At 45.8% G+C, this 8,964-nt stretch overlaps 1 non-coding gene across 1 annotated transcript; it reads left to right on the top strand.

Annotated features, from left to right (window-relative positions):
- The first annotated feature begins 780 nt into the window (after window positions 1-780).
- On the top strand, window positions 781-852 carry TRNAE-CUC. The gene has a single exon. It is a non-coding gene; the product is annotated as a tRNA-Glu (tRNA).
- The last annotated feature ends 8,112 nt before the right edge of the window (window positions 853-8,964 follow it).

The raw sequence follows: 8,964 nt of genomic DNA, 5'->3' as shown, positions 1-8,964 counted from the left end.
TCCATTGCTTCTTTCTTTCAGTTTTTTTTTTTTCTGGTATTGTTTTATTTCTTTTATTTTTCCCTTGATGTGATTTTCTGTTACAAAAGTGTTAAGTTCATTCTCACTTATTCTCCCATCTCTCCCTGTCTCTTTCTGTTTCTCTCGGTTTCAATTTCCTCTTTGTCTCAGCAACATGCAAGACGTTATTCTTAGTTTCTAGATGTCTGAGTATTTTTTCTTTTTAATATCTATTTGAATTTTTAACTTATTGCATTGTGATCTCAAAGTATTATCTATAAAACTTCTGCTCTTGTGTTTATAGATATGATTTAGTATGCGATCATTTTTTGCTTATAGAGCAGGTATGTATACTTCAAAAGAAAAAGTAATCCATATTTGTGGATTATGAAACTTCGTATAAGTCTGTTATATGTACTGCATTTATTGTGTCTTTCGTTTTTTCTATGTCCTTATTTGATCTCTTGTCTACTTGGATCTGTAATAGACTGATAATGGTAAATTACTTTCTCCCTCCCAAAAAAAAAACAAAAAAGCACGTTTTTGTTTCGTTTCTCGTGTATTTTTATAGTATTTTGCTGTATGTGCTTGCAAGTCTTATGTAGAACTTTTGCTTTTAGACACTGTGCTGTCCAGAATTAATCTGGCTGTTCCTTGGTTTGAATTTGACAGGCATATTCTGGCCCATGAATTTATTTTTAACTTTTAGAATCTGCTGCAGAAACATATCTTACGGACAACTTAATGGTAACTTTTAAAAAAATATAATCTTTAGTGAATTCCCTGGTGGTCTAGTGGTTAGGACTCGGCACTCTCACTGCCGTGGCCCGGGTTCAATCCCTGGTCGGGGAACTAAGATCCCACAGGCCGAGAGGCGCAGCCAAAAAGAGAAAAAAAGTACAATCTTTAAATAGCTTGATAGGCCACTTACATTCATTTTTATAAACACCACACCGTGTTTATCATCTGTCATCCCACTTTATGTCTACTTGTCCTCTGTCTTCTCTTTTGATGTGTGTTTTGATAAACGATTGTTTTATACTTCATTTTCTGTCTTAAAGAATTTTAAAAAGTAACCCTCTAATTTTTAAAAAATCATTTGCGATCAATGAGACATTCCACGAACATTTTTACAGCTACAATCACCATTTCTAAACTTTCTAAACAAGCACAACTTTTAACTCCTCTTTATAGCCGATGAAAGATGAATTTTACAGGTTTTACTTCTTTTCCTTTGTCCTCCTTTCTCATCCATTTCTTCATTGGTAAAATGTGGGTTTTGATGCTACTTTATTTTTTCTCACCTTTTTCCCCCAGTTTTAGTTATTTGTAGCTTATTTGTGGACCACAATTTTATTCTAGTTAAACAAATTAATTTTTCGTAGTCAATTCTATTTTCTCCAGTTCTGTTATTACTGCATTGTTGACATCCTTACTGTTATTAATGATTTTTTTCTTTAATGAGCAGCTGGGCATATAGGATTGCCCAAGTATTTTTCCATATCCAAATACCCCTTTTCCTCTCCGTTTTTGAGTGTGTTCACTGCAAAGTGGGTCCCTGTGAAGGTCTACTTGTAGGTCTATCAGTTCTGACATGAAATACTGTCGACTTCATAAAGAAATAACTGGGCACCCCTGGCACTTTCTTGGTTAACACCCTGATGCTTAACAGATTGTAAAAGTATCCCTCCATTTTATTTTTTCATTGCTTTCACAATTAGGAGAAAAAGTGAAGAAGGTATGATGGAACTTTATTGAGCACTGTTATGGACTGAATTATGTCCCCTAAAATTCATATGTAGAAGCTCAAATCCCCAATGCAACTGTATTTGGAGATAGGACCTTTAAGGAGGTAATTAAGGTTAAATTAGCCGTAAGGGTGGGGACTCTCATCCGATAGGACTTGTGTCCTTATGAGAAGAGGAAAAAGATATTAGGGCTGTGGTGCACACAGAAAGAAAGACCATGTGAGCACACAGTGAGAAAGTGGCCATCTACAGGTCCAAAAGAGAGGCTGTCACCAGAAACGACCCTGCTGGCACCTTGATCTTGGACTCCCAGCCTCCAGAATTGTGAGAAAATATTTCTGTTGTTTAAGCCATTCGGTCTGTGATATTTTGTTATGGCAGCCCTAGAAAAACTAATATCAACACTTACTCTATGCCAAGAATGGTACAACACGTTTAATATCCCTACCAACAACTCTGTGCAGTATTATTGTTCCCATTTTGTGAATAAGGAATTGAGTCTCAAAGAGGTGAAATGGCTTGCATCAACAAACCTGAAATTGTGAAACTAGAATTTAAAACCAAAATCAGTTTCCAAATCACATGTTTTCCATCTACAGGCATACCTCGTTTTATTGCACTTCGCTTTATTGGCTTCGCAGAAATTGCATTTTTTACAAACTGCTGGTTTGTCGAACGAGTTTATCAGCATCATTTTTCCAACAGCATTTGCTCAATTCGTGTCACATTTGGGTAATTCTCACACTATTTCAAACTTTTTCATTGTTATTTTTTTTATGATAATCTGTGATCAGTGATCTTCTAATGTCACTATTGTAATTGTTTTGGGGCACCACAGACCTCATCCACATAAGGTGGTGAACTTAATTGACAATGTTGTGTGTGTTATGACTGCTCCACTGACCAGCCACCCTCTCCTGGGGCCTCTCTATTCCCTGAGACAACAACAATATGTGAAATAGGCCAATTAAAACTCTACAGGGCCTCTAAGTGTTCAAGCAAAAGGAAGAGCCAATCGATGAGCACACTTTATTGCCTTATTTTGAGAAATGCCCACGGCCACCCCAGCCTTCAGCAGCCACAGCTCTCATCAGTAACAGCCATCAACATGGAGGCAAGCCCCTCCGCCAGCAAAAGGTTTATGCCGCGCTGAAGGCTCAGATGATGGTTAGCATTTTTTAGCAAGAAAGTACTTCTTAATTAAGCATTCTGCATTCTCTCTTTTCCTCCTCCTCCCTTTCTCTCTTCCTTCATTTCACAAATGATATTTATTTCACAAGCATATTTATTTATGTAATCATTTTAAGTCATCTCCGTCTGTCTCCATCACTAATCTGTAAACTCCACGGGAGCATGAACTCTGTATTTTTTGGTTTTGTTTTTGTTTTTTTTTGCTGTGCCATGCAGCATGCAGGATCTTAGCTCCCCAACCAGGGATCGAACCCTTACCCCCTGCATTGGCAGCTCAGAGTCTTAACCACTGGACCGCCAGGGAAGTCCCTACGAACTCGGCTTCCTGGCACGGTGCAGGAACTCACAGATATCTGTTAAATAAAGGAATGAAGGCGTGAATGAGTATAGAGAGACTTCTTCTCCCTTCCCAGTTTACTTCGGGGATATGCCCCAGTCTCAGTTGCTGAGAGTTAGGTCTCCAAATGCTGCATCTAGTAAATGGAGAACAAGCACCAAACCTGTAGTCCTACGGCCTAGACTTGAGACATGCCTGTCTTTCTTCCCAGCTGGGTGAGAAACCCAAACCTTCTGGGCGTCAGTCTCCACACGTGGAAGAGGAAGACGTTGGACCGGGTCTTCTCTGACATTTCTGAGGTTCACTCGTTCAGTGAGTCTGTGTCATTGCTGGGCACAGCTCCCCTTGTTACAGGAAAACCACAGCGGCTGTTGAGAAGGAGCAATGGGGGACTGGAAATTCTAAGAGGACTCAGCCCACCCTCAGATAGTTACGGAACACAGACGGCAGGCTGGGGCCCCTGAGGTCCACACAGCACATGGGGCTGCTGAGCGGTAGCCGGGATTAAATGTGTCATGAGTCCAGGGAAGGAGGAGGCTGGGCCAGATCTGAGGGCAAGAGCAGGGATGATGCAGCCACCCTCCGGTGTCTCTGGACCCCAGGCTGCCTTTCTTTCATTGTTTCTCCCCCGTCCAGGCTGAGTCAGTTCCTGAGCTTCCAAGGCCATCCTGCCTGACTCGGCATGCCTGACACCTTGAAGCGTTGGCAAGGCACGGAGACAGAGGCGTGGCCCATAAAAAATGATTTTGCTTAGGAAGGGAAGGACCATGAATTCTCAAATCTCTGAATGCCTCATCACCATGCCCTTCTCAGGCTGAGGTTGTGTACTTGTCCATTTATAACCACAGCTGGGTAAGGGAATCTCAAGAGGGACCCAAGCAGATCACTTAGGACCCAGACATTCCTCCATGCTCCACTGTGTGACACCAACCTGCTCCTGTCCTGGTGATCAGGGTCATCTAACCCTGACCAGATGGTGACTTCTCTTCTTCCTCAACACAAGGTCCCTCAACACAAGAAATCCAAAGTGCCCAGGCAACAGACACACCATAGAATTCAATGGGACCCCTGCTGTGGCCCCTAGAGAAGATGTGCGTGCCCTCTGGGGAGCAGGACCCCTAAGCCTGCAGAGCCCATGGTAATGGGGATGGGAAGTATGGAGCCTACCCGGAATCATTAGGAGTTCATGGTAAGTGGGGTCGCTCACCACTTCCACCTCGTGGATCCTGGGTTCTCGTATTCTTCCGCCTGGCGACACGGCTCCATTTAAAGATCATTGATTTGTGCAAATATGCCAACCTGAGGGATGGCATCCTGTCCTTGCAGAATATTGCCTCTGGGCTGGAGCTTCAGCTGTGGTTTCACAGGCTGTTCCAATGGTCTCTCAGGCCGGCAGTTTCAGGATGACAAGGTACATATGACCAGAGGATCTCGTGCTCACAGGTCCACCTCCATGCATCCTTTGCAGAGCAGAACCTGAAGAAGCCCACCAGGTGTTGTGCTTCTATCTTTGTGGTGGGAGGGACAAGCTACAATAATTTGTCTTTTACTTGGGAAGAAATGTTCCAGCATATCCCTGACCACAGGGGCTTAAAATTTTATGGAGGTGGCAGGCCCCGAGTCTTCATATTGTTTGTCTCCAACCCCCTGGAGTGCAAATGTGACTTGCCACCTCTTACTCATCTCTCCTGATTGACATAATGCCATCGATGTAATGGACCAGTGTGATCCTATATAGGATGTCCAGATGGTCCAGATCTCCTCCGATTACATCATGACAGAGGGTAAGAGAGTTAACATATATCGGGGGCAAAATCGTAGATGTATATTGTTGTCCATTCCATGTGAATACAAACTATTTCCGTTCCTATTTTCTGAATGGGATAGGGAAGAACATATTTGCCAAATCAGTGACCACATACCATGTACCTGAAGCCATATTAATCTGTCCTAACAAAGAAACTACAGCTGTGATCAGGGTTATCACTTGGTTGGGCTTGCAGTTGTCTCTAGCCATCCTCCAGGATACATGGGCTTTCTGCAGAGGGGCCATACTTAAGAATTACCTGGAGACATGCAGGTGACAACACCTCTGCTCCTACCTGAGGGTAGTACTTATCTCTGCCTCCTTCCCAGGGATGCAATATGATTTCTGATTTATTCTCTTGTCAGGATGGGGTAATTTCAGAGGTTTCCATTTGGCTTTTCCTCCAGACAGCTAGTACCCCACAGGCCAAGGACCCAATGAACTGCTGAGTGTTACAATCCCAATTATGCACTTGGGGACCAGGAAAATGATCGCTGTGTGAGTCTGTGGATGTAGCAGGCCCTCCATAACCTGGATGTTGGGAAAGGATCTATTTATTACCTGGCCCCCATATTTCCCTATCAGCAGGGCCATGATGAAGCTTTTGGTCTCTAGGGATCAATGTCAACTGTGACTAACAATCCTTGAAATATCTGGGCGTTCTCCTCTCCTTGGTATACAGCTATCTTAGTACATAGTTGTAGGTTCCTTTGTGAAAGGACGGGAAGATTATTTGATGTGTATACTTGCCAGAATGTTGCGGAATCCTTCCTCTTGGGGACCCAGCCACCTGTTCAGTCCATGAGTTCTCGGTCTAAAATTTGACTCAGGTACAGGAACCAGGCAAAAGTTGTAGCATTGTACATTGGGTCAACTTCTGTCGACCTACTGGTCATCTAGCCTTGAATTCTTCTGCTGCTATAAGCTGGCCAGTACCTTTGTTTATTGCCCATACATTTGGCCTCTAGAGATTCCATAGTCTATTATGGGTCATGGTCCCATAGCTACCGCTCTGTCCTCACTGGTCATTACAATAATTGCAACTTCTTGGCTTTTGGTGGTTAAGCCCCCATGCCCTGCATAAGCCAAGTTCTGTAGCAGCCTCTTTTGCTGCCAGCCCCGGCCTACAGAGGAGACCCCTGCTGGACTTAGTGCAGTGGGGGCACATTCCTTCTGGGTTTGGTAAATAGTGTGCTTTCTGGGTCTTCCTATAGAACCGAATCCTCTGCTGGAGGCTCCAGTCAAACTGGGCAAAAGGAGAGGTGAAAATGCAATGTAGGCTTAACAAAACTTTGCTGCTCTTAGAGGGCTCTCTGGAGCAAGCAAGTGGTCATAAGAGTTGCATTCTTTTGGACCCAAATGACCAGGCCTTTATACTCCCACCTCAGTCACCAGGTGAGAGCTGCACAGGGAAGGGCATCTCGGCAAGGCAGGGCTCTGCAGCAGAGGTGGCCCTGGAGGAGCTGACAACCACAGCTGTTTGCTGACTCCTGGCCTTGCGGTTGGGTAGGTCCTTCCTGGAAGGGAGAGCTGGGCAGTGCATCTCTGTGTCTATTACAAACCTCTTTAGCTTTGGTCCCTGATGGTATTTCTGAAGCGTCTCTGGGATGCGGTGATGATGCCTCTGTTAGCCGTTCCCCTGGACTTGCACTGGAAATGTAGAAAAAGTTCAGGGCCCTGAAGGCCTCAGGTCTGAGAGGCACTATGGGAGAAGTTACAGATGTAACAGGGCTTTGAGTTCCGGGAGATAAACCTGGAAAGCTCCCCTGGTTGGTGGGTCCAGACATGAAACAGGAACCTTGGAGTTGGAGCAGAAGCATCGAGTCAGGGGACAGTGTCATGCTAAGGCGTGTGGGCAGTACTCTGTGGGCGTGGGGAGCCGCGGAAGGGCTCTGAACTTGGGTGGCGTGTCTGGAGATGTGTTATAGGAAGGGTTTTCCAGCAGCCTATGTGAGGAGGCACTGGCGGAGACTGTTATCAGGGGACAATTAGGGCAGTTGCCATGGTTCATGGGAGAAATGATGAGCACCTGAACCGAGACAGTGATGGAGGTGGGGGAGGGGTGGAGCAAGGGGAATGATGGGAAGGGCATTTGGGAGGTAGGATGCCAGGGCAGGTAGACATCGATCTTCACACGTCTGGGAGCAGCGGGTCATTCATTCCACTCTCCAATTTCTACGTCTGGGCACATCATTTTAACCGGGTCATTTTCCAAAGCATAAAGTTAGGTTAAGTCAAATGAGGGAAAGGAGCTGAAATGTTTCTATCTCAGAGTCCGGGGAATCAAAGAGGACTGGCAGACGGTTGGAATTTCATGGCTGTTTTCATGCTGCTTCTCTTCCCCTTCTGCTCTCCTCACCCTGGATCTCCTTCTTTCTCAGGCTCTCAGACCTTTGCTCTCTGATGAGCCTTTCTTCTGAAACTTGGTTTCCCCCACCTTCTGGGGTCCAAGAGCTGACGGAGGGGGCCAGGGCCAAATAGATAGCCAAGGTCTTCAGAGGGTCATGTTTAGTTCCTAACCCTCCCTAAGCTCCCGGCCCTGGTGGTGTCACATGACCTGGACCTCATGGTTCACACCCTGCATAGAGCCTGCAGCGGCATTGCCCACAGACTCTGGCTGAAGGGCCCCTGGCCCGGGGCCCAGGCTTTACAGGGCCTTGCCCTAGCTCTCCTCTGGCTGTACCTTGCTCTAAGGGGCAATGAAATTGTGACCCCCCTCCTCTGCCACATCACTGTCCAAGTATTCAGGGCCTCAGAATTCCCTGCCCCGATGGTCCCCAAGTCTGCAACTAGAGTCTGTATTGCTTTTCCCTGCAGCTGTCCCCATGATCTGTGCTCCTCTAGGTCTATGGGGGTGTGGACAGAGTTCCATGTGCAGACAGGGTTGTCTGCATAAGTGTGTGCAAGGCCTATCCCAGTGCAGGAAGGAGCTGGGGCAGAGCGGAATGGTGGGGCAGGCACAAGCCAAGGCCCTGTGTCTGCATACTTGTTCTGGACCCTGCGAATATTAGGGGCAGGCCTGCCCTAAAGAAGGGCTTCCCATCTTTAGTAATATGGACCATTTCGAGCTGGATAATTTTTTGTTGTGGAAACTGTACTGAACATCGTAGGATTTTTAGCACCATCCCTGGGTCCACCAGATACCAATAACACCGCCCCGATCACAATAATTAAAAACGTCCCAGACATTTCCAAATGACCCCTGGACCGTGGGGAAGGAGGCAGGCAAAATTACCACCAGTTGAGAACCACTGCCCCAGGATGATGAGTTGGGTGTAGCTAGTTTTGGGTCGTTCTAGTTCAATAAGACCTAAAATTTCTAATTCAAAGACACCTTTGGGACTTTGCGTAAACAAGTGACTTAGCAAAAACAGAATCAAAACAATTTTAAACGTGTATCCAAGTTTAACATAAATAATTTCCCTTGGCATCTGCAAAGAAGATATAGTAGTGCCTGATGTATGTTTTCTGGTTAGGGGCTGCTGTCTGTGCTGTGAGCACCCCCAGCTGTGACTGAGGATTCTGTCCAAGGACATCAGCCTCCTGTTTGGCCCCCCATGAACCACTGTGATGTCATGCCTGCTCGTGGCCTCCTGAGCTCCACTCTGGGCTTGTTGAACTGGCTGCAGTGTGCAGCGGTCATCCAGCCTCCTGCTGCATCTGGATCCTGACCTGTGACTCAGACCCCAAGGATTCTTCTCCTCAGCTACAGGTCAGCATGGCACGGCCTCTCTTTCTCTGAGAATTGCACAAAACCCCATGTTGCAGAAATGCCTCCCAGCTAGAGCGCCGGGACCAGGATTGCCTGACTCTAGCTACTGATCAATCTCTGCTTTCTTAGGCAGTTTTAGGCTTCTGGTCAAATGGCTACTAGATAAACC

This window comes from Balaenoptera musculus, chromosome 2, assembly GCF_009873245.2.
Source record: "Balaenoptera musculus isolate JJ_BM4_2016_0621 chromosome 2, mBalMus1.pri.v3, whole genome shotgun sequence".
In the NCBI taxonomy this organism is placed as follows: domain Eukaryota; kingdom Metazoa; phylum Chordata; class Mammalia; order Artiodactyla; family Balaenopteridae; genus Balaenoptera; species Balaenoptera musculus.
Note: the sequence above shows the minus strand (reverse complement) of the source record. Positions and strands in the feature narration are given on the sequence as shown.